The 23,366-nt window shown below is 39.5% G+C and overlaps 1 protein-coding gene and 1 non-coding gene across 2 annotated transcripts in view; one reads left to right on the forward strand and one right to left on the reverse strand.

The window, feature by feature from the left end:
- The window catches only part of UNC5D (unc-5 netrin receptor D), a 647,189-nt gene that overhangs the window by 498,263 nt on the left and 125,560 nt on the right, over positions 1–23,366 (forward strand). The window lies entirely within an intron of this gene.
- TRNAG-CCC (transfer RNA glycine (anticodon CCC)) lies at positions 22,919–22,991 on the reverse strand. Its single transcript has one exon. It is a non-coding gene; the product is annotated as a tRNA-Gly (tRNA).

The raw sequence follows: 23,366 nt of genomic DNA on the forward strand, positions 1-23,366 counted from the left end.
TCTCAGGTACTATGCACTTTGTAAGGTGAGTAAAAAAGGTTGTTGTTTTATTCAGCTGTGTCCTACTTATGTTAGAAAATGCAAGTGAGAAGTAGTGGGCTGAAAAATAAAGGGTAAAGAACCTTCCCTGGTGGCTCAGAGGTTAAAGTGTCTGCCTGCAATGCAGGAGACCTGGTTTCGATCCTTGGGTCGGGAAGATCCCCTGGAGAAGGAAAGGGAAACCCACTCCAGTATTCTTGCCTGGAGAATCCCATGGATGGAGGAGCCTGGTGGGCTACAGTCCACGGGGTCACAAAGAGTCAGACACAACTGAGCGACTTCACACACACACAAGGAACCTTCTACCAATTTTAAAACAAGATGTTGATTTATAAATGGAAAAGAACAGGCTCTAAAAAAATGACATGTGACTATCAGCCAGCTGCTGACCTTTTTTTATATGAAGCTGGTTCCAGTTTTATCTTGCACTCAGAGATTGATAGATTGTTTTCTTCAAGCATGCTGATATTCTGGATGCAGTGTATCTTCGCTCAAGAATTGTAGGTATTTGATAGTTCTGACCTATTAAATGATCACCACCAAACTTAAGTCTAAAAACAAACCTTATTTTCATTGATGAGGACTCTACAGTACCTAATATAAAAATGTACTTTATCCTCAAACCAGAGACACTGGTGGCTGCGTGTTTTGACGATGTCTGTTTCGCTGGGTAAGTCCAGTTGCTTAAGTCAATGGTCAGTTCTTGAAAGCATCCCACAGCACCTTACGGATAACATGTACAAAACAGGTATTTGAATTTGAAACTGTGGGGCCCCTTGTCCTAGTTAAGGGTACCAGTTGCCCAAGCTGGGAACTTGTGAGTTACGCGTGTTTCTTCCATTCCTTCATTCACCCTCCCTCTCATTTTTCAAATATTGCTACTTATCAATTCTATCCATTCTGATTTATGTCTTCTCTATCTTTACTTCACTGCCTTATTCATCATTTCTCATCATTTCCCCCCTGCGTGGAGTAATGACTTTCTATCTTTCTATCTTACTGGAGTAACGGCTTTCTAATCCCCAGTGTCACCAGACACCGTCCACGTGGATGCAGGAATGATTTTTCTTCAGCAACATTCCTTTCGTTAAAATCCATCACTCAGCCGTAAAAAAGAAGGAAATAATGCCATTCACAGTAATATAGACAGATGTAAAGATGATCATAGTAAATGAAGCAAAGACAAATATCATATGGTATCCCTCATATGTGGAATGGAATTTTTAAAAAAGGATACAAATGAATTTATTTCAAAACAGAAACAGACTTACAGATAATAAAAAATCAAAAACCTTATAGTTACCAGAGGGAAAGCATGGCAGTAGTAGGAAGGGTTAAATCAGGAGGTTGGGATGAACGTATATACACTATTATATGCAAAATAGGTAACCAGCAAGGACCTATAGCATAGGGAACTAACTCTACTCAGCATTCTGTGATAACCTATAAGAGAAAAGAATCTGAAAAAGAATTAGTATATGTATGTGTATAACTGAATCACTTCATACCTGAAAACACAGCATTGCAAAGCAGCCATATTCCAATAAAATTTAAAATTAAAGGCAAAAATTGGGGGAAAAAAACGTCTGTCGGTGTCAACTTAGTGCCTTCAGGGTGGAGACCAAACTCTGACTGGCATGCAGAACCCACGTGTAAGCTGCCGGTGTTCTGATCTCATCTTTTTGAACTGTTGACTCTGCCTTGTAAGTGAAACCACGTGAAATGATGTGTTTCTAGAATCGGCTACCAGTCCGTGCTGTCAGTGTTGAGTCGTGTCCAGCTCTTTGTGACCCCATGGACTGTATGTAGCCTGCAAGGCTCCTCTGCCCATGGAATTTTCCAGGCAAGAATACTGGAGTGGGGTGTCATTTCCTCCTCCAGGGGATCTTCCCAACCCAGGGGTTGAACCCACATCTCCTGCATTGGCAGGAGTACCACTTAGGAAGCCCCAGGATCTGCTACCACATTACATTAATGTATTGCTTTACTCTTCCACAAAAATCCTTCCATTCAGATTCATGTTTAGCCTCCCCAAATCCCCGTGAGGTAGAGAAAAGAAGGTACTGTTCTTTCTCATTTTACAGAAGAATAGGGCATTAACTCTATGCTGACATAATAATAAGTACTATGCAGAAGTGATTCTTAAAAATTCTTATGTAGATTATAGAATTTTGAATTATAGGTGGAGAAAGTACAATGTAAGCTTTTACCATCCATAAGACTACTGGTCTTCTGCAGCTAACATTCAGCTGATTTTTAAAAAATTTATTTTATTGAAGTAAGGTGATGGCACCCCACTCCAGTACTCTAGCCTGGAAAATCCCATGGATGGAGGAGCTTGGTGGGCTGCAGTCATGGGGTCGCAAAGAGTCGGACACAACTGAGCGACTACTTTCACTTTTCACTTTCATGCTTTGGAGAAGGAAATGGCCACCCACTCTAGTGTTCTTGCCTGGAAAATCCCAGGAACGGGGGAGCCTGGTGGGCTGCCGTCTATGGGGTTGCACAGAGTCGGACACAACTGAAGCGACTTAGTAGCAGCAGTAGCATAGTTGATTTACAGTGTCGAGTTAATTGCTGTTATATAGCAATGTGATTCAGTTGTGTGTGTGTGTGTGTATATATATATACATTTTTTCATTTTCTTTTCCATTATGGCTTATCACAGAATACTGAACAGTATTCCTTGTGCTATACAGTAGGACCTTGTTGGTTTATCCATTCTGTGTATAATAGTGTCATCTGATAATCCCACTCCACCCCTCCACTTCCCTCCTCCCCCTTGACAACCACAAGCCTGTGCTCTGTGTCTATGAGTCTGTTTTTGTTTCATAAATATGTTCATTTGTGCCATATTTTAGATTCCCCATATAAGTGATATATGATATTTGTCTTTCTCTGTCTGACTTCACTTAGTATGATAATCTCTACGTCCATCCATGTTATTGTAAAAGGCATTATGTTATTCTTTTTTATGGCTGAGTAATATTCCATTGTGAGTTTCCCAGGTGGCACTAGTGATAAAGAACCCATCTGCCAATGCAGGAGACATAAGAAACCAGGGTTCAGTCCCTGGGTTGGGGAGATCCCCTGGAGGAGAGCATGGCAACCCACTCTAGTATTGCTGCCTAGAGAATCTCATGGACAGAGCAGCCTGGCAGGCTACAATCCATAGGGTTGCAAAGAGTTGGACACAACTGAAGTGACTTAGCATGCAGTACTCCATTATAGACATGTACTATATGTCCTTTTTATCCATTTATCTGTTGATGGACATTTTGGTTGTTTCCGTGTCTTGGCTATTGTACATAGTGTTGTTGTGAATATAGAGATGCATGTATCTTTTTGAATTATAGAGTTGTCTGGATGTATGCTCAGGAGTGAGATTGCTGTATCATATGGCAACTATTTCTAGCTTTTTGAGGACCCTCCCTACTGTTTTTCATAGTGACTGTACCAATTTACAGCTGATTTTTAATGGGGTATATACCCATTTAAGATACACATATGTGCATTTATTTTTTCCAAAATAATCAAATATTTAATTCCCAAGAAAATGTACTTTTTATCTTTTGACAGTTTTGATCATGACTTTCCTTTGTTGATTGTGTTAAGATAATTGACAGAACACTTGGAGAAAGTGTTCTGAGATGAACCTAAAATCACCACCTCTTTCCCAACAACAGTTTATGGTACACTAAGGCTTGCAGGGTAATTTAAATTTTTTGTAAATATATGTCCACAAAGCAGTGAGTAATATGGAAAGGTGGATTTGTTAATGCAAATAAACTGCTAAATATACTATATACAGGCATTGTAAAGTGATAGAACCATGAAGGGCAGAAGCAGAGTGAACTGCAGACTAATCTCTGCATTGTGCAGGAAACAAGTGTCTCCCCTAGTGATATTAATGGAATATTGTAAGCTCATTTCAGGACCAAAATTTAAATTAAAAAGGGAGGAGGAGGTTATGGAGTAAAAGCTGTTGAAAAATCTCATTTTCAGCGAGTTTGAAAAAAAGTCATGAAGCAATTTAGTTTATTTTTTAAACATTCCCTGTAGTGTTGTGAAGCCCAAACAGCAGTTTTGAGCTAGTTCATAAAAACCAGAATGCAAAGACAAGGAGGAGAAACCAAATAGAAAACAAATAGGAAACTGTCCAATTTAATTGACCAGGCTGATTAAAATGAGAAACGTAAACACCCTCCCCAAATGAGAAAATGTTAGATGTACAAAGTCACTTCTTTTTAGATTCCCCTTAGAATGTTTGTAATCCATGAAACTATTTATGTTCTTTAAAAAATAAAAACAAATGAAAAACTCAGTTCTTTTAATGAAGTTGTATAGTCAACTGAAGTTAAGTATGACATGTGAAAGTAATATAATTTCATTTAAATGTCCCTCCATGAATTTAGAGCTTCAGATTTTAACACAGTGACTCATTATCCATGATCTGCACAGTGTAAGATTATGCAGAAGTCATGAAGTTGTCTAAAACAGCTAGGTAAGGATAGCTGTGAAGATAAAATACGACATGGGACAGTCACTTAGTCTTCTAGCCATCTAGAAACAGATTGTTTTTCTTGTTAATATATTAGTTTTTGGAAAAGAAAGATGCCATTTAAGACAATTTGTTTCATATCTTAGAGACTAAGAGTATTAGAAACCTTTTGGGAACATATATTTGTTTGTTCAATGAAAATAGTTTTCTCTTGCTTAAAAACATAATATAGATGGTAAAAAATAGGGTAAACTAGTTACGATAAAATAACAAGCAACCTGGAAATCTCAGTGGCTTTAAAGCAACAAAGATGTGTTTATCACTCATATTACATGTCCATCACATGTCAGCTGGACATTAATTAATATTTATTTAATATTTATATCTTTATGGACACTCTTACTGCAGTTCCAAGGTTGATGGAATAGCCATTCTCCAAAAACTTGTAAGCTGTTATGGCAGAGGTAGAAAGAGAAAAGACAAGAGTGTCTTAATGCAGGAAATTAAATACTCAGGCCTGAATCCGAGAAGTCACTTCCACTAACAATGCATTGGCCAGAACTAGTCAGATTAACCCAACAAACCAAAAAGAAATCAGGAAGTACAGCTGTCCTTTTAAAGGAGATGGCCAGATATATTTGGGAAGTAGCTCATACTGAAAATTAAATCAATCTAGGAATCTCTAAAGAAAACCTTGATCACTGAAAATTCTACTACCCCAACAACAGTTGGTGAACTGCCTTCCAGAGAGTTATGTGTCTTTGAATATAGAGATAATACAAATATGGTTTTATGATCTACTTTTAACAGTAATATATCATGGAGATATTTGCCATTTTATTAAGAAATAAATTTACCATTCTTTTTGATGGTTGCATAGTATTCTATCAAGTAATGTGCATAATTGATGTTAATGAAAATTATGGTTGTTTTTAGTCTCTTCATTATATACGAGGCTGAAATTAACATCTTAGCACACTATCTCTGGATTTTTAGTGATAATTATTCAATTGCATGCATGCTCAGTCACTCAGTCATGTCCAACTCTTTGTGACCCTTTGGACCGTAGTCTACCAAGTTCCTCTGTCCATGGGATTTTCAGACAGGAATTCTAGAGTACGTTGCCATTTCCTCCCCCAGAGCATCATCCTGACCCAGGGATCAAACCCATGTGTTCTGCATTGCAGGTGGATTCTTTACCTGCTGAGCCATCCAGGAAGCCCTCTTCAGTTGCAACCAGTGGGAATTTATATTAGATGATATCAATATTTTCAGGTTAGGTAAAAATTATAACATTGTCCTGCAAAAGGGATATACTAATTGTACTAATTTATTCTATAACCTAAAGTCACTGAAAACATCTATTTCTTTACACTTTTGCCAACCGTATATAATTTCAGTATTTGCCAGTGTAATAGGCTAATATCTCACTTTCATATTTATTATTTGTTGTTGTTCAGTCGCTAAGTCACGTCTGACTTTGCAACCCCACAAACTGCAGCACGCCGGGCTTTCCTGTCCTTCACTAACTCTCAGCGTTTGCTCAAACTCATGTCAGTGGCTGGAGATGCCCTGCACCTATCTCATTGTTTGTTGTCTCCTTCTGCTCTTGCCCTCAGTCCTTCCCAACATCAGGGTCTTTTCCAATGAGTCAGCTCTTCACATCAGATGTCCAGAGTATTAGAGCTTCAGCATCAGTCCTTCCAATGAATATTCCGGGTTGACTTACTTTAGGATTGATGGATTTGATCTCCTTGCTGTCCAAGGGACTCTCAAGAGTCTTCTCCAGCACCACAGTTTGAAAGCACCAATTCTTTGGCATTCAGCCTTCTTTAAGATCCAGTTCTCACATCTGTACATGACTACTGGAAAAACATTATATCTTTGACTATATGGACCTTTGTCAGCAAAGTGATGTCTCTGCTTTTTAATGCATTGTCTAAGTTTGTCATAGCTTTTCTTCCAAGAGGTAAACATGTTTTAATTTTATGGCTGCATTTACCATCCACAGTTATTTTAGAACCCAAGAAAATAAAATCTGTCACCGTTTCCACTTTTTCCTTCATCTATTTGTAATGAAGTAATGGGACCAGATGCCATGATATTAGTTTTTGAGGTTGGGTTTTAAACCAGCCTTTTCACTCCTCTCTTTCACTCTCATCAAGAGGCTCTTTACTTCCTCTTCACTTTCTGCCATTAGAGTGCTGTCATCTGCATATCTGAGGTTGTTGGTATTTCTCCCTTATTAGAACAGTTGAAAATTTTTTTGTATATTAGCTATTTGTATTTTTCTCCTCTAAATAATCTGCTTGAGTACTTACCTCATTTTCTGTTGGAATGCTTGTTTCCCACTGATTTTAGCATGATCTTCATATATTAAAAATCAGACTGTTATTTATTCATTACATTCTGGTAGCGCATACTAACCAGCTTGTATTTTTATTGGGTTGGCATCACACTGTACAAAAGTTGCAAAATGTATTTAGTATCTCCCTTGATCTTAGGATAATAATATTTTGTCATATGTTACAAACATTTTTCATATTTATCCTGTGTATGACATTTTTTGCTATATAGAACTTCTACATTTTAATAGTCAATCTTTATGGTTTCAGCTCTTGTACAATGCAAAAATCCTTCTCCACTCTAAAATTACAAAAATATTATCCCATGCTTTCTTATGGTATTTCTGTGGCTGTGCTTACTGTGCTTTTAACATTTTATATCCCTGAAGTTGTTTTGCTGTAAGGAGTCAGTCAGAGATACCACTTTATTTTTCAAGTGGCTCACTGACTTTGGAGAAGTTTCAGTGAATATCATGGAAAATGAACAGAGGAGGACATTGTAGGTTTCTTATTATTATTTGCATTTCAAATAACAAAGAGTGGAGTCCTTTAATTAGCATGCTCTAGAAGGAACTTCATGTTGATATGGAGCCTGGGTCTTGACTTATACTTGCCTTTTACTCCAGTGGTAATTTTTAAGTTCTTAAATATTTTTCTTTCTTGACTTCCATGACACGTACTGGTTTCTCTCCTGCCTCAATGTCAGCAGTGTGTTTCTGCAGCTTCTTTTTTCCTTTCCTGCTACTTTTCTTCAGCATTTATCTTAAACTCTTTTATCCCCTATCTTACTTCCTGCATGTTTTATATATACCTATTACCTTGGATACAAATTATTCTAAGACTGTGGAATAAACATGCCCCAAAAGGTGTTGACTATGTAAGTGTGGCACTGAACAGAGATCTGGGTTGAATGTTTATTTCAATGCCTTACGTACATCATGTGACTGTGATTGAAAGTTGCTCAGTCATGTTTGACACTTTGCAACCCCATGGAATAGTTCATGGAATTCTCCAGGCCAGTAGAGTGGGTAGCCATTCCTTTCTCCAGGAGATCTTCCCAACCCAGGGGTCGAGCCCAGGTCTCCCACATTGCAGGCAGATTCTTTACCAGCTGAGCCACCAGCTGAGAATATGACTAAAGACATCATTGAATTAATTATTCGAGTACTTAGCCTATTTTTCCATTGCCATCCTTATTTGGTTTTTCTTTCTCTTTTGCTCTTTTGATTTCAGACTACTCTTTTTATATCAGGCGCTCAGGGGAGGTTCAGTCAGCCAATATCAGTGCAGCATCCGAAAATGTCCTTTCACTGGGTGTTCTCTCTGTCCCTTATATAAGTCAGATATATGTGTGCCGAATTTTGATTGTCCTCTCTTTAAACCATAGTCAGTCAGTTCAATTGCTCAGTTGTGTCCGACTCTTTTCGACCCATGGACTGCAGCACACCGACTTTCCTGTCCTTCACTGTCTCCCTGAGTTTACCCAAGTTCATGTCCACTGAATTGGTGATGCCATCCAACCATCTCATCCTATGTCACCCCCTTCTTCTCCCACCTTCAATCTTTCCAAGCATCAGGGTCTTTTCCAATGAGTCAGTTCTTTGTATCAGGTGGGCAAAGTATTGGAGTTTCAGCTTCAGCATCAGTCCTTATGATTAATATTCAGGACTGATTTCCTTTAGGATGGACTGGTTGGATCTCCTTGCAGGTCCAAGGGACTCTCAAGAGTCTTCTCCAACACCACAGTTCAAAAGCATCAATTCTTCAGTGCTCAGCTTTCTTCACAGTCCAACTCCCACATCCATACACGACCACTGGAAAAACCATAGCTTTGACTAGACGGGCCTCTGTTGGTTGGCAAAGTAATGTCTCTGTTTTCTAATATGCTGTCTAGGTTAAATCTTAAATCAACCACAAATTTCTATTCATTCTATGTTACCATTTAACTTATTGTTAAGACTCTTTATTGTACAGACATACCTCATTTTATTGAGCTTCACCTAATTGCAGATAATGGGTTGTGGGTTTTTTTGCAAATTGAATGTTAGTGGCAATCCTGTTGGTCATATAATGGTTATTATTTTTTAGCAATAAAATATCTTTTAACTAAGCTGTGTGTATTGTTTTCTTGGACATAATGCTGTTGCACACTTAACAGTCCACAGTATAATGTTAACTTTTAGATTCACTGGGAAACCAAAAAACTTGTGTGACTCACTTTATTGTGAAATTTGCTTTACTGAGGTGGTCTGCAGCCAAACCCACAGTATCTCCAAGGTATGCTTGTATACCCATTATAACTTTCCAGTTCATCCCATCCCAGCCTCTCCTCAGGGTTCTGGTCGCAACCACATAGTGATCTTTCTGCTCCTTGCTTTCCCTGCCCACCCCCCCCACCCCGATCCTACATATTCTGTACATCATATCAGTTCAGTTCAGTCACTCAGTCATGTCTGACTCTTTGTGACCCCATGGACTGCAGCACACCAGGTTTCCCTGTCCATCACTATCTCCCAGAGCTTACTCAAACTCATGTCCATCGAGTCGGAGATGCCATCCAACCATCTCATCCTCTGTCGTCCCCTTCTCCTCCTGCCTTCAATCTTTCCCAGCATCAGGGTCATTTCCAATGAGTCAGTTCTTCACATCAGAAGGGCAAAGTATTGGTACATTATATCAAGTCTTATTTTTAAATTTAATTTACTTTTAATGGTGCTGTTATGTCACCTGCCATCAAATCTTTTTCAGTGAACCCGTATCTTCAGATGGTGAGATTCAGATATTTTAGGTCAGTCAGGTAAGGAAATCTATCCTTCTGTAATGAAAAAATTTGAAAGCTAATTCCATCTGTTGAGCTTGAAAAGCACCTATGAAACTTACAAAGGTAGGTGCAAAGTAGATGGCCAAGTATGAGACTATAGGTCGGGTCTCTGAACTGAACATAATTTGGGAATGTTCTTGGGGCCCCAGGAAGTATATGCTTCATGTTTGGATAGAGAAGAAGGCAACGAAAAAGAGCACAAGTGGCCAGAGGACTGCAAAGACAGAACAGGTGGTATCATCAGAACCCATGGAAGAGACAATCCAAAAATGACTCTTCCTACCCCTGAAGGACAAGGAAGAATACAAAACAGTTTGCACTAAGTGTAGCAATACGGGGAACATCAGTGAAATCAGCAAGAGTCATTTCAGTGAGTTGATGGGGTGGAAGTCAGACTGAAAGGTAATGATGAGGGGTGACTAATTGCTAAAAAATTCAAGAGAGATTCCTGTGAAGCAAAGAGAGGAAGCATATTGTTTGCTTACTTAAGGTGGCAGAATCTTGAGCATGGTCAAATGTTAATTCAGTTCTTTCCTGCTGGTATTTTCTTAACTGTAAAGACATAGTTAACAATGTCCACTTTACCAAGTGGTTTAAGATGTGAAAGAACCTAAAATAGCATCTGACGCATAGCAGACCATCAGTATAAATATGTTAATCTCTCTTATCTTCTCTTCTTCCCCTGTTTCAGTTCCACTGGGCCTTATTGTTGTATGCAAAGTAAAACCCAATGCAGTTAGTTACACTATAAATCCTTCATCTTTCTTACTAAGCTGCCATCTCTTGAGTATCTCTTTTTCTTTTTTAAAGTACAGTTGATTTACAATGTTGCGTTAGTTTCAGGTGTACTGGAAAGTGGTTCACTTATGCATATATAATCTTTTCAGATTCTTTTCCATTACAGGTTATTGCAAGATACTGAAGATAATTCCCTGTGCTATACAGTGGGCTTCCCAGGTAGCTCAGATGGTAAAGTGTCTGCCTGCAGTGCAGGAGACCCGGGTTCGATCCGTGGGTCAGGAAGATCCCCTAGTGAAGGAAACAGAAACCCACTCCAGTACTCTTGGCTGGAGAATTCCATGCACAGAGGAGCCTGGTGTGCTCCAGTCCATGGGACTGCAAAGAGTTGGTCCTTGTTGTTTAATTTATATATAGTAGTGCATATCTGTTAATCCCCCGAGGTGAAAGTGTTAGTTGTTCAGTTATGTCCGACCCTTTGCAACCCCATGGACTATAGCCTGCCAGGCTCCTCTGTCTATGGAATTCTATAGGCAAGAATACAGGAGTGGGTGTCCTCCCTTTTCCAGGGGATCTTCCCAACCCAAGGTTCAAACCCCTGTGTTGGCAGGTAGATTCTATAGCCCTGAGTCACCACGGAAGCCCAAAAGGAGGGGTAGGAAGGGGTAAATTAAGAATTTGGTATTAGCATGGGCTTTCTCGGTGACACAGATAGTAAGGAATCTGCCTGCAATGCAGGAGACCCGGTACATTCCCTGAGTCGGGAAGATTCCCTGGAAAAGGGAATGGCAACCCAGTCCAGTATTTTTGCCCGGGAAATCCCACAGACAGAGGAGCCTGTTGGGCTGCAGTCTATGGGGTCACAAGAGTTGGATGTGACTTAGCAACTAAACAGCCACAAGCCCTCCCTTTTACCTTTGGTTACTACAGCTTGTTTTTCTATGTCTGTATGTTCTTGTCTACAAATAGTTCATTCTCTTTTACAAATAATTCATTTTTTTTCTTTTTTTTTCTTTCTTTTTTTAGATTTTGCAAATAAGTTATACCATACGATGTTTTTATCTGACCGACTTCTCTTAGTATAATAATCTCTAGATCTGTTCATGTTGCCGCACATGGCATTATTTCATTCTTTTTTATAGCTGAGTAATATTCCTCTTTAACATCTGCTTTCCTAGCTGCTGGGGACATTGTATTGTATACAAGTATAATCTTAACTCATTACGTTGAACTGCCTTTTCAGCACAAACATTTGGAGAATAAATTCATTGCTTTCTATACAAAGTATATCTGACTCTCCTGCCCTCTTTCCAGGTTGGCAATGGTTAACCAGGCAGCTGCTGCTGCTGCTGCTAAGTCGCGTCAGTCGTGTCTGACTCTTCGCGACCCCATGGACTGAAGCCTACCAGGCTCCTCCACCCATGGGATTTTCCAGGCAAGAGTACTGGAGTGGGGTGCCGTTGCCTTCTCCAACCAGGCAGCAGGTTCTATTAATAACAGAAAAGCAACATGAAAACAATAGGAATGGCAGTGGGGTTACGTTTGCAAAAGAAGGGCATTACATTTGGGCACAAAGAACTTTTGTTTGAAGCAGGTAATGACAGGAGTACTCACTGTTTTATTCCTAATCAATATTTTGGAGAGAACACAAGAGCTGATGTTAATCACTGTCTACAATGGGAAAGCACTGTCTGAACCACTGATCTAGAGAAATTATCCATACAAAACTGTTGGTGGGAATGCAAACTAGTACAGCCACTATGGAGAACAGTGTGGAGATTCCTTAAAAAATTGCAAATAGAACTACCTTATGACCCAGCAATCCCACTTCTGGGCATACACACCGAGGAAACCAGAATTGAAAGAGACACATGTACCCCAATGTTCATCGCAGCACTGTTTATAATAGCCAGGACATGGAAACAACCTAGATGTCCATCAGCAGATGAATGGATAAGAAAGCTGTGGTACATATACACAATGGAGTATTACTCAGCCGTTAAAAAGAATTCATTTGAATCAGTTCTGATGAGATGGATGAAACTGGAGCCGATTATACAGAGTGAAGTAAGCCAGAAAGAAAAACACCAATACAGTATACTAACACATATATATGGAATTTAGGAAGATGGCAATGACGACCCTGTATGCAAGACAGGGAAAGAGACACAGATGTGTATAACGGACTTTTGGACTCAGAGGGAGAGGGAGAGGGTGGGATGATTTGGGAGAATGACATTCTAACATGTATACTATCATGTGAATTGAATCGCCAGTCTATGTCTGACGCAGGATGCAGCATGCTTGGGGCTGGTGCATGGGGATGACCCAGAAAGATGTTCTGGGGAGGGAGGTGGGAGGGGGGTTCATGTTTGGGAATGCATGTAAGAATTAAAGATTTTAAAATTTAAAAAAATAAAAATAAAAATAAAAATAAAAAATGGAAAAAAAAAAAAGACTTCAGAGTTTGAATTTGGCTATTTTGCACTTGAGTTATTATACTGAGCATGACTTTTTCTTGGTACTGCGTGTATTTTTTCCTCTTTCACGGTGGCTTTGTGTCTGTCAGGTAAAAGGAGACTTAGATGGAGTGTACAGTCATCAAAGGAATGAAAGATGAATAAGCAGAGAGCTTTTTTTTTTTTTTTTTTTTTAAGCACCGTTAACTCAGTGGCATCTACCTGGGCCGTAGATGCACTTAGCTGATTTCATTTTGATAATGCTGTAAGCTGGGCTCTGATAATTGCCTTCTGTAATTGGAACAAATTTATGATTATGCTAATTCATTCTCGGCCACCCAATATATGGAAGCTCAGCTCATCCATATCTGTCCCTGCATTTCCTTTGTAGATCATTACATGATTAGCCTTTCAATGTGGCTGATGGAAATATTTTTATTCTGAACAGATCTGGTTTCTCCAGTGGTCTGTGTCTGTTTGTGTCAGTGACCTGTGTATGCATTTCCAAACCGTATGCAACTCTGATACCAGCTTTTAAAACCAGTGATGATGTGAACGCTTTGAGTCTTTAATGCTTTAATCCTTACTAAGATGACTATTTTCTCAGCACTTGAGTATACAGTACCTGGTAGTAAGGAACAGAAAAGGGGAACTGTTAATTAACATCCCCTCACCACCACTTTAAAACCTGATGTACATACCAGAAATTGGTATGGAAGGAAATGTGAATGCAGAGACTGTTTTGAGTCTCTCTGAAAGCCAACTCTTTGTTGGTCTTTTTTGTTTTTATTTTAATGGCTGTTTTGAGTCTTTGTTGCTGCGTGTGAACTTTCCTTAGTTGTGGTGCGTGTTCAGGCACACGTGCTTCTCATTGTGGTGGCTTTTCTTGTTGCAGACCATGGGCTGTAGGCAAGCAGGTTTTCAGTAGGTGTGGCACGCATGACATGTGGGATCTTCCCAGACCAGGAATCCAACCTGTGTCCCCTGCATTGGCAGGTGGATTCCTAACCACTGGACCACCAGGAGAGTTCCTGAAGGCCAACTCTTTGTAATCGTGTTAAAGAGTTCTTCCCATCCTAAAATAATCCTTTAAAATGAACAGGCAAATGATACTATGTTATAGGTCGCTCATTCAGATAGCCAATGCAGTTTTCAAAGCTTAAGAAGCTTTGGAAGCATCTCCAAGGTATTGCTATATCAAAGGTTCAAAACCAGAATTCCTTTTCCCCTAGCAGGTGAGAGAGAGCAAATGTAGAATTAGCAACGAACAAGATCCATTCCACGAGGGAGAGCATAGCTGAAAAGCTAATGGTAGCACACACCTCCTTTATGAATCATCTTTTGATTGCACATCTCTTCCCATTCTCGTTTTTATGCTTCATCTGTTCAGTGTTGTCTTTTCCCTCTGATCATCATTCCTGTAAATGCTTTACATTAATGTAAACATGTCTCATTTCTCACTCATGACAGTGTTACAGTTTCAATAAACAGTTGATCAGGGTGTTTACTTTCCCAGAGACCATTTACCTGTCAAAATGAATTTTGAAAAAAATAACATGAGGCTGCACTTGACTTTCATAACTGAAACAGGAAGTTAAAGGACAACACTGATCTGACTAGAGACACAGAGCGTCAGAACCTAACATTCTCTCATCAGAATTCAGGCTTCTACAGAGGAGCTCTTGTCTGTCGTTTCATTCAGCATCCGTGAGCGTGATTCTGTCTTCGATCATTAGGTTTCTCTCACTTCACAATTAAGCTGGATTTCTACTTCCTTTTGTGATGCATAATCAGATAAGTGGAGCTAAATGGCAGAAAGTGCAGAGTAGGAGGCTTTAAAGTCAATCTATCCAGCCTGGAAAGAAAAGGAAGACAAAAAGGGGAAACACGAGAGTACTGTTATAAATAACTTGAAGGAAATAGCCTCGAGGAGAGAGGAGAGGACAGGTGACATCTAATCTGAAAGCAGCAAAAGGAGTGATGGCCTAAACTGGGATGAGAAGGTAATTGGCTCCGTTCTGAGGAGAGGCATGTCACCTATGGTAATAGTTACGTCCCAGTTAAGACTTCCTTTAGAATGCCAAGCCGGATCACGGGAAATGTTAAGGAGCCAGCCTTCATGTGATCAGCAAGACAAGAAAAATGGCTGATGTTTTGTGGCAGGAAGCTGCTTTGAAAGCTACAACTTCTAGTTGAACCATTTTCCAAGTTTGTTGCTTTAGGTGAATCCTGTAGTCTGTAAAATGGGAAGAATAAGATATTTTCTGCCTGCCTTGGGACTGTCATGAGGATCAAATGAGATAAAGTATTGGCTAGCAGTGTTTGCTTTTGAGCATAAAGACAGTGACCATCACCTCTGTGAGTTCCTTTGTCTTCTCTTCATGGTCACAAGACAGCTGCCTTAGCTTCACAATTGCATCCGTGCCCAACCAAATAAAAGACCTGAAACACCTATCCCTTTTCTTAGGAAAGCTATTTGCTAAATATTATAAGTTAATTTCCTAATTATTTATTTCCTGTAAGTCACCCAACATTGGCCTTCTGAAGTATTTTAAGACTGCAGGCTATTATCACAAAGATTTCATGGACTATTTTCATGCATTTCTGCCCATTGCCCCAAAGCAAAACCAAACACCAGATAACTGGGAGAGGACTACCCTAAGTTCTGAATAGCTATATAGGGACAAATATTAAGTTTGAATAAGTTTTATATGTTAAAATAGTGCTGGCTACATTCTGAACATCTTGACATGTTAATATAACCAGAATGTGTGCATTCAAATAAGAGCTGGCCTTTAAATCAACCGTCTGGAAGACAATATATGTATTTAACAGTGTTGCTTTTGTGAAGATATCTTTTGCATACCCCTGTCCTTAGGGATGATCATAAAATCCCCAAATATGTTTTCAAAATTATCTTCAGTGGTGTCAATCCACTGTATTTCAATGTAATTTTGCAAATAGCATGGGATCATTCCACTCAAATCTGGAAAATAAGATGGATAACTAAATACAGTGATTAAAAGCAAGATTTGAAGTCAAAACTTAGATTTAAATTCTGGTTCTACCATTAAAAAAATTATATATATATGTGTGTGCGTGTATATATATATATTTGGGCAAAGTACTTAACATCCTTGTTATTTGCAAAATGGAGATGGTAAAAATGGAGTCCACCTCATAGACACATTTTAAGAGTGAAATTAATGAACTTACGTACAGGGTTTAAAGGAGTATTTGGTGTGTGTGTGTGTGTGAAGTTGCTTCAGTCGTGTCTGACTCTTTGTGACCCCATGGACTGTACCCCGCCAGGCTCATCTGTCTATGGGATTCTCTAGGCAAAATTACTGGAGTGGGTTGCCATGCCCTCCTCCAGGGGCTCTTCCCAACCCAGGAATCAAACCCATATCTGTTTATGTCTCTTGTATTGGCAGGCAAGTTCTTTAACACTTGCATCACCTGGGAAGCCCACTTGGAACAGAATATACAAGAAATGCTAGGTCTCATTGTTTTAGACTGGGAAATATTCATTTGATCAAAATTCATGATGTGACTTAATGAGAAATGTAGTGGTTGACCAGTATGCTAGGTGTGGAAGTCAAGGCCTCCCCCAGGGTCCTCTGGAATCCTTCTTTACCTCTGCCTGGCCCCCTCCTCTCCACCCCTGTGTCCTTGGGTGCCATATCCGTTTACCCCCACCTGTAACTGGAATACATGCTCCAGCCTTCTCATTTTCTCACAAAAATCCAATCATGCTTGTTATTTGGTAAGATGGCAACTTACCAAAAAGTTTGGGAGGTTATATAGGGAATGCCCACACTGCGAATGACTGTGACTTTCCAGTGTTTCCCTGGCTGGACCTCTCATAGCCACTAGTGAGCTGTCTGTCAGACAAGGTTGCCTTCCTAAGCCATCCTTAGTTGTAGTGGGGAGAAAAACCATTTATTACTCTTATATAACTCATACCTTGAGCAAATACATGAAATTCAATATGAGACCCTATGGAGCCATTATGAAATATTAGTGGTTCCCAGAATATATTTAAGAACAACTACACTCAAAATGTCTCTCTTCCATTTCATATCTAGACTCCATTCTGGGATTTAAAGCAAAAAATAATATCCCCTTCCTTGGCCCAATCCCTGAAATGCAGTTTGAAGTTGTATGTGTGTATGTATAATCACACCAGTCTCTAAACTTGCATTTATGTTAATTCAGACTAAAAGCTTTATTCAACAGATGCTATTGAATATCCTCAAAATAAGGTTGTATGCAAGTTATAGGAAGATTTAAAATATTGTTTTTGTTCTTAAGGAACTTGCCACTTAAGATGACCCCTAGGCAACAAGTAGATGAATTGAGAAGCTTCTAAAATCAGAAATCTGAGATTACATCTTTAAGAACAGCTCAATTTTACATTTCCTCTAGCAAATCTCAAGAGGACTGGAACTGGGGGGATAAGAACACTTGGCAAAAGTGAACGTGTTCATCGTTCAGTTGTATCCAACTCTTTGCAACCCCATAGACTGTAACCCACCAGGCTCCTCTGTGCATAGAGTTCTCCCAGCAAGAATTCCAGAGTGGGTAAGCCATTCCCTTCTCCAGGGAATCTTCCCAACTGAGGGATCAAACCTGGGTCTCCTGCATTGTAGGCAGATTCTTTACTATCTGAGCCACCAGGGAAGCTGAGGGGATAAGAACACTTGGTGGATGATACCAACTCATAGCCCTCATTGGCATTTTCTATGGGATGTGAAGGAAGAGAGAGTTCCAGGATGATGCTATCTAGGATTCAAAGGACAACAGGCTTGGGATCCTGCATGGGAAGAGAGCTAGCCTGTTAAAGTGCCTTTCTCTTTCTAGTCTAGATTTTACACTTTTAGATGATTAATAACAGCACTCACCTTCTCCTGCTCTTATGGAATATTAAGAACAAGAACAGGAGCATTACAATCTGACATGCTTTCTGATGGAAATAAACCTTTAGGTGTAAAGTTTATCTGTATAAATATACAGGATATCTGACAAAAGGTCAGAAGAGGCGAAATGTCAAGACTCATGCAAACATTTTCAAATGTGACCCAGCTCTCAGATAAGCTGATCACCCATGAAGCATCGATCCATCCCTCTTCCAAAGGAGGCAGCCTCCCCGTTCAATTACACTATGCTGCCTATTGTTGCAGAAATTTATAGGGTTGTCAGTTACATCCCTTCTCTCCCCAGTTAACCAGTATGACGGATCAGGAACTCGCTGTCTGGCATGAAATCTTAAGTGTCTTTGAAGGTCTGTTTATCCAGATTTGTTTATAAACTAGAAAAATTTACAAACTGCAGGCCATCTGCACATAACACTATGTTAATGAACTCATGTGTCCTGCAAATCCATAAGCTCATTACCTCTAAATAACTGGTTTCTTCACACACTCCTAACTGGGATTATCCATCTAAGCTAAATAAGAAGAAAAAAAAAATTTTGTCTCTGAAGATGTGAATGCCTTGCACCTTCCAGAATGTTAAGTCTTTCTGTCAAAGAGCTGATCTGTTAGCATGAGATCATTTGGATCAGTGATTTAAAAAAAAAAATGTCCATTAGCCTCAGGGTGGTCAATGTATTGATTCCATACAGCTAATTTGAAAATGTGTATTGCTTTTGTTAAGAGCTTAATTAGGGCTTTGTTGGCAACTGCTTGTAAAATAATTTCTGAATTTAATACTCATGCCCTCATGATGCTTGTAGAATACTGTATATAAGTTCAAAAAGTCTTAGATGATTGGCAGTCATTTCTATGAGAAAGCATTGACAGTGGCCCATGATACATATGAACCAGAGCATTCTTGAATGATGGGGGAAGCTGACTCACTGAGAGGAGTTAAATTCAGTGAAGTCTTCATTGCGGTGGCGCTCCCAAGAGGTCAGGCAGCTCTTCTGTTATGGTATCTGGAAACGAGAGAATGAAGAGTGCATTTCCATGCGGTTTATGGATGTGTATTGTTTGATCCTCACAATATACTTCGTAATGTGTGAGTCATTATGTTAGAATTAAGAAATAGTCCATTAAAATACACAGCCCTGGCTTCTCAAGCAAGATGGAAGATCTGGTTACGTGGATAGCAAGGAGATCAGACCAATCAATCTTAAAGGAAATTGACCCTGAAGACTCATCGGAAGGACTGATGCTGAAGCTCCAATATTTTGACCACCTGATGTGAAGAGCTGACTCATGGGAAAAGACCTGATGCTGGGAAAGATTTAAAGCAAGAGAAGAGGGCAACAGAGGATGAAATGGTTGGATGGCATCACCAACTCAGTGGACATGAACTTGGGCAAGCTCTAGGAGATGGTTGAGGGACCGGGAGGCCTGGCGTGCTATAGTCCGTGGGGTTGCAAAGAGTCAGACACAGCTTAGCAGCTGAACAACTGGTTACACTGGTCACCGTAGTCGGAACCGCACAAGTCTTGGAATCTGCATTTTGTCACCAGCAGCACCGGGTCCCCATACATCCTGACACTGAAGCTATGTACTGCATAAATGTGAAGATCGCTGTGATGCATTGAAAGCAAAAAAGATTTTAAAGCAAAAATGAGTTCACAGTCATTTTTCATTGCACTATCATTGTTAATTTTTTAAAATACTCATGTCTCTATCTAAAGTGGGAAAAAAACAAAAGGAGACAGAAAAATGATAACATGCTTTAAGAAAAATGAGAGTGAGCTCATCTCTTCGAGGGAATGAGGAATAGGCCCTTGTCTTTAATATGCAAACAACGTGCGTGGATGTCTTGCACCCAGCGCCTCTTCGGTAATTTATGTTACTTCCCTGGCCCCCAGGAACATTCGAGTTTGCAACTGCTGCTGTAGGAAATGCTTTTTTATTTTTTTCTATTATCTTATTTATTAAACTATTCTGCATTAGGAGCACTTAGCTCATCAAAAATGTTTTAACATTTCTCTAAGTGACAAAAGCATAAATCCAAGAGCAATTCGTCACTTTTATAAGCCCAGAAAATACCAGACTGATTTTCTCATAAAGATTCTGCCATTGGTTAAATGGATAAACGATTAGTGTACGAATAAAAAACAGCCCTGCAGTTAGTGGCAGTAACGTGCCCATTGTTTGTAGACATAATTGGATTGATGGACCTCAGTCATGACACTGTAAACACCAATTATGCTGGAATGTATATATCCTAAGGTACCTCATTTGTCCTATATATATTTTTTTGGTTTTCAAGCTGTGTTCTGGGGAAACGAAGTAGCAGACCATTGTAAATGTTCACAGTACATGTGGGTGGATGAGGGTAGATTGTATGGCAAGGGTCAACTTATAATTTATGGTACAGGTGTGCTGAACATCTCCATGCGGTCTGGCTTTTTTTTAATTTATTAATTTTTTTTTTGGTCATGCTGGGGTTTTCATTGCCGTGTGCAGGCCTTCTCTGGTTGTGGCGGGCAGGGGCTACTCTTTACTTGCTGCGCAGGGATGGCTACAATTACTGCGGCAGCTTCTCTCATTGCAGAACGTAGGCTCTAGGCATGCAGGCTCTGCATAAACACACACATATTGTTTTTCAGATTCTTTTCCCACATAGGTTATTATTATACAATATAGAGTATAGTCCCCTGTGGTATACAGGTTTGATTTTTTTTTTTAAGTCCCCAGTCATGTCTGACTCTTTGTGACCCCATGAACTATTTATTATATATATATATATAGATAGAAAGATACAGATATATATAGCGTGTGTGTATCTGTTATTCCCAAACTCCTAATTTGTCCATTCCCCCCTTTCCCCTTTGGTAACCCTAAGTTTGTTTTCTATGTCTGTGAGTCTATTTCTGTTTTGTATATAAAGTTCATTTGTATCTTTTTTAAAAATTTCTACATGTAAGTGATATCATAAGATAGATATATATATATGATCATATATCATATACCATATGATCAGATAAGCTTTAATTGGAGGAAGCAGTCTATGGCTAAATATAAATTTGAGTACTACTGTGCTATGTAAGTAAAAGACTTTTATAAGCTAATGTAGTTGTTTTTCAGATTAATAAAGACCTTTTCCTTTATGCGCCACAGTTAACCACCAGGAAGAAAAAGAAAAAACAGCCGCCCCAAGTCTTTTTTCAAAACCTCCGCAGCATATTGCATTTTCTTCCAATCATTTTTGAAGAATATGTATGTTTGTGATTTCTTTTTTTGTTGTTTTTACAAATTTATGATTGCACTAAACACACAGTTTTGTAGTTTGACTGTTTCATGCATTATGAGCACTTTTAGTATTTTCACTAGTTGAAATCATGACCTTTAGTGCTATACAATATTAAATTGAATTATTGAATCATTTATTTAAATAGAGCTCTGCCATACTGTTTTTTCTCTTTCTTTCTTTTTTGCAACTAAAAATAGTTTATTGTGTTTAAATCCTTGTTTGTAGCCCCAATAATCTTCTTTGGCGAATTCTTGAGATCACAATTACAAGAACAAAAGGCTTACTATCTTTAAGCCTGTTAGATGGAGATAATATTAGGAAGAAAATTAAAGCAGAACACAAGGAATGAGGGGACTTTGCTCCTATATTAGAGAAGGGTTGTCAGGCAAGACCTCTCTAAGGAGGCAGAATTTGATTAGAGACCTGAATGAAAGGTGGGGTTGAGCCTTAGGGACACTCGCAGGCGAGGCCTTCCGGGCAGAGGAAGCAGCAGGTGTTAAGGCCCTGAGGTAGGAACTTGCTTTGAGTTTTCTAGAACAGGAAGGAGTCCAGTAGGGCTGGAGTAGAGTGCACAGAGGTTACTTGGGGAATCTAAGATGGGAAATTAACTAGGGGGCAGACCAAGAAGGACTTTCTTAGCCACGGTAAGGATGTGCAGTTTTGTTCTTAGTGGAGTTCAAAGCTGTAGAACAATTTGGACCCAGAAAAGGATATGACCTAATCCCTCCATGGAGAATCCACTATGGAGGCAGGAATGGAAGCAACAGACAGACCACAGTTAAGAGGCTATTAGTGTCTTCCAGAAAGGAGATAATCACAGAGCAGCAATAGCAGAAATGCCTGGTACTCTGTAAGTTCAATTAAAGAAATACCGTATGTGTGTGTGTCCCTGTGTACATCTGTGTCATTTTCATCTTCGTTCTTTGGGTAGGAATAATGTCATTATATTGTTGTTCACCTTTTTTTTTAGTGGTATAGAATATTTATTGAGTTGTTTAATTAGTGTGTGTTTTTTCCGTCTTATTTTGGATGACATTTTATCATCAACTGATACGAGAGCATGAGTGATTCAGATCATAACCCTCAGATCCTCAGATTATTACCATTTTATACATCAAATCTGTGGCAAATATTTTCCTCATGTGTTGACCGCTTTATTTTGTGCGTGAGGTATTTTATATAAGTTTTTAATTTGGAACCAGACCTCTGGTAATGATTGTGGTTTTAATTTCCTCTGGGCCCAGATTTGCTTTGGAAAGCTTTCTTTGATTTCCAGGTGCTGGGCCTACTTTGGTTTCTGTTTCGAGGGCCACTGTCCCTAGGGTCATTTCCTCACTAGAAATGATTTACTTATGGACCATGGTCAGACTTTCCCAACTTCCTGACCAGGTGTTTGCAGGGGGAAGGATGGAAAAAGAAGATGACTTCAGGTGGAGACAGGAGGGAAGGGCTTTGTAGGCGCTAGAAATGGCAAGGGTCGGAAATTAACAATCAGAAAACCAAACAGTTTGCACTCAGAATTTCTGAACCAGGAGGAGAGTGGAGTAGAACCAGAGTTCCCCAGACCCACTTTAAGCTGACCGATTTGTTCTCTCCAGTGACACAGCAGTGATGGTGGTTTAAAAAACCCAATCCAGTTGGCTTAACAAAAATAAATGTTTTATCACAGATATTGCCGACAACTCTTACTTTCTGGTGGCAATGTGGATTTACTTCTTTTCTTATAAATTTATTTCTTCGGCTGTTCTGGGTCTTAGTTGCAGCATGCGGGATTTTTTTAGCCACATGATGTGGGATCTTCCCTGACCAGGGATTGAACCCAGGCCCCCTGTGTTGGGAGCACAGAGTCTTAGCCACTGGACCACCAGGGAAGTTCCTAGATTTACTTGTTTCCACCTTACCCATTAACTGTAAGGTCCATGAAAGAAAAGGTTATGCTGGTTTTGTTTATGTCACTTTATTCAACTCTCAGGATGACCTCTGATGTTCAGTAAATGTTGGAATATTTATACTTGAATGAATGAATGGCTGGAACATATGCAGTGTTACTGGGGAGTGGAGGATATTTTGTAATGGGCTGGTGGTCAGATTGTTTTAAAATTGGCTCCACTGCCCTGCTTCGTTAAACAGAGCAGTGCTTTTGGACATCATTAGTTTTTATACCCAAGGCTGGCACATGGTGATGCCTTGAGGAGCTGCTGGGGTTGAAGCTAGCTTGCCTCCTTACTTCATGGTCCTGCACCATG

Source organism: Ovis canadensis, chromosome 26 (genome assembly GCF_042477335.2).
Source record: "Ovis canadensis isolate MfBH-ARS-UI-01 breed Bighorn chromosome 26, ARS-UI_OviCan_v2, whole genome shotgun sequence".
NCBI classification, from domain to species: Eukaryota; Metazoa; Chordata; class Mammalia; order Artiodactyla; family Bovidae; genus Ovis; species Ovis canadensis.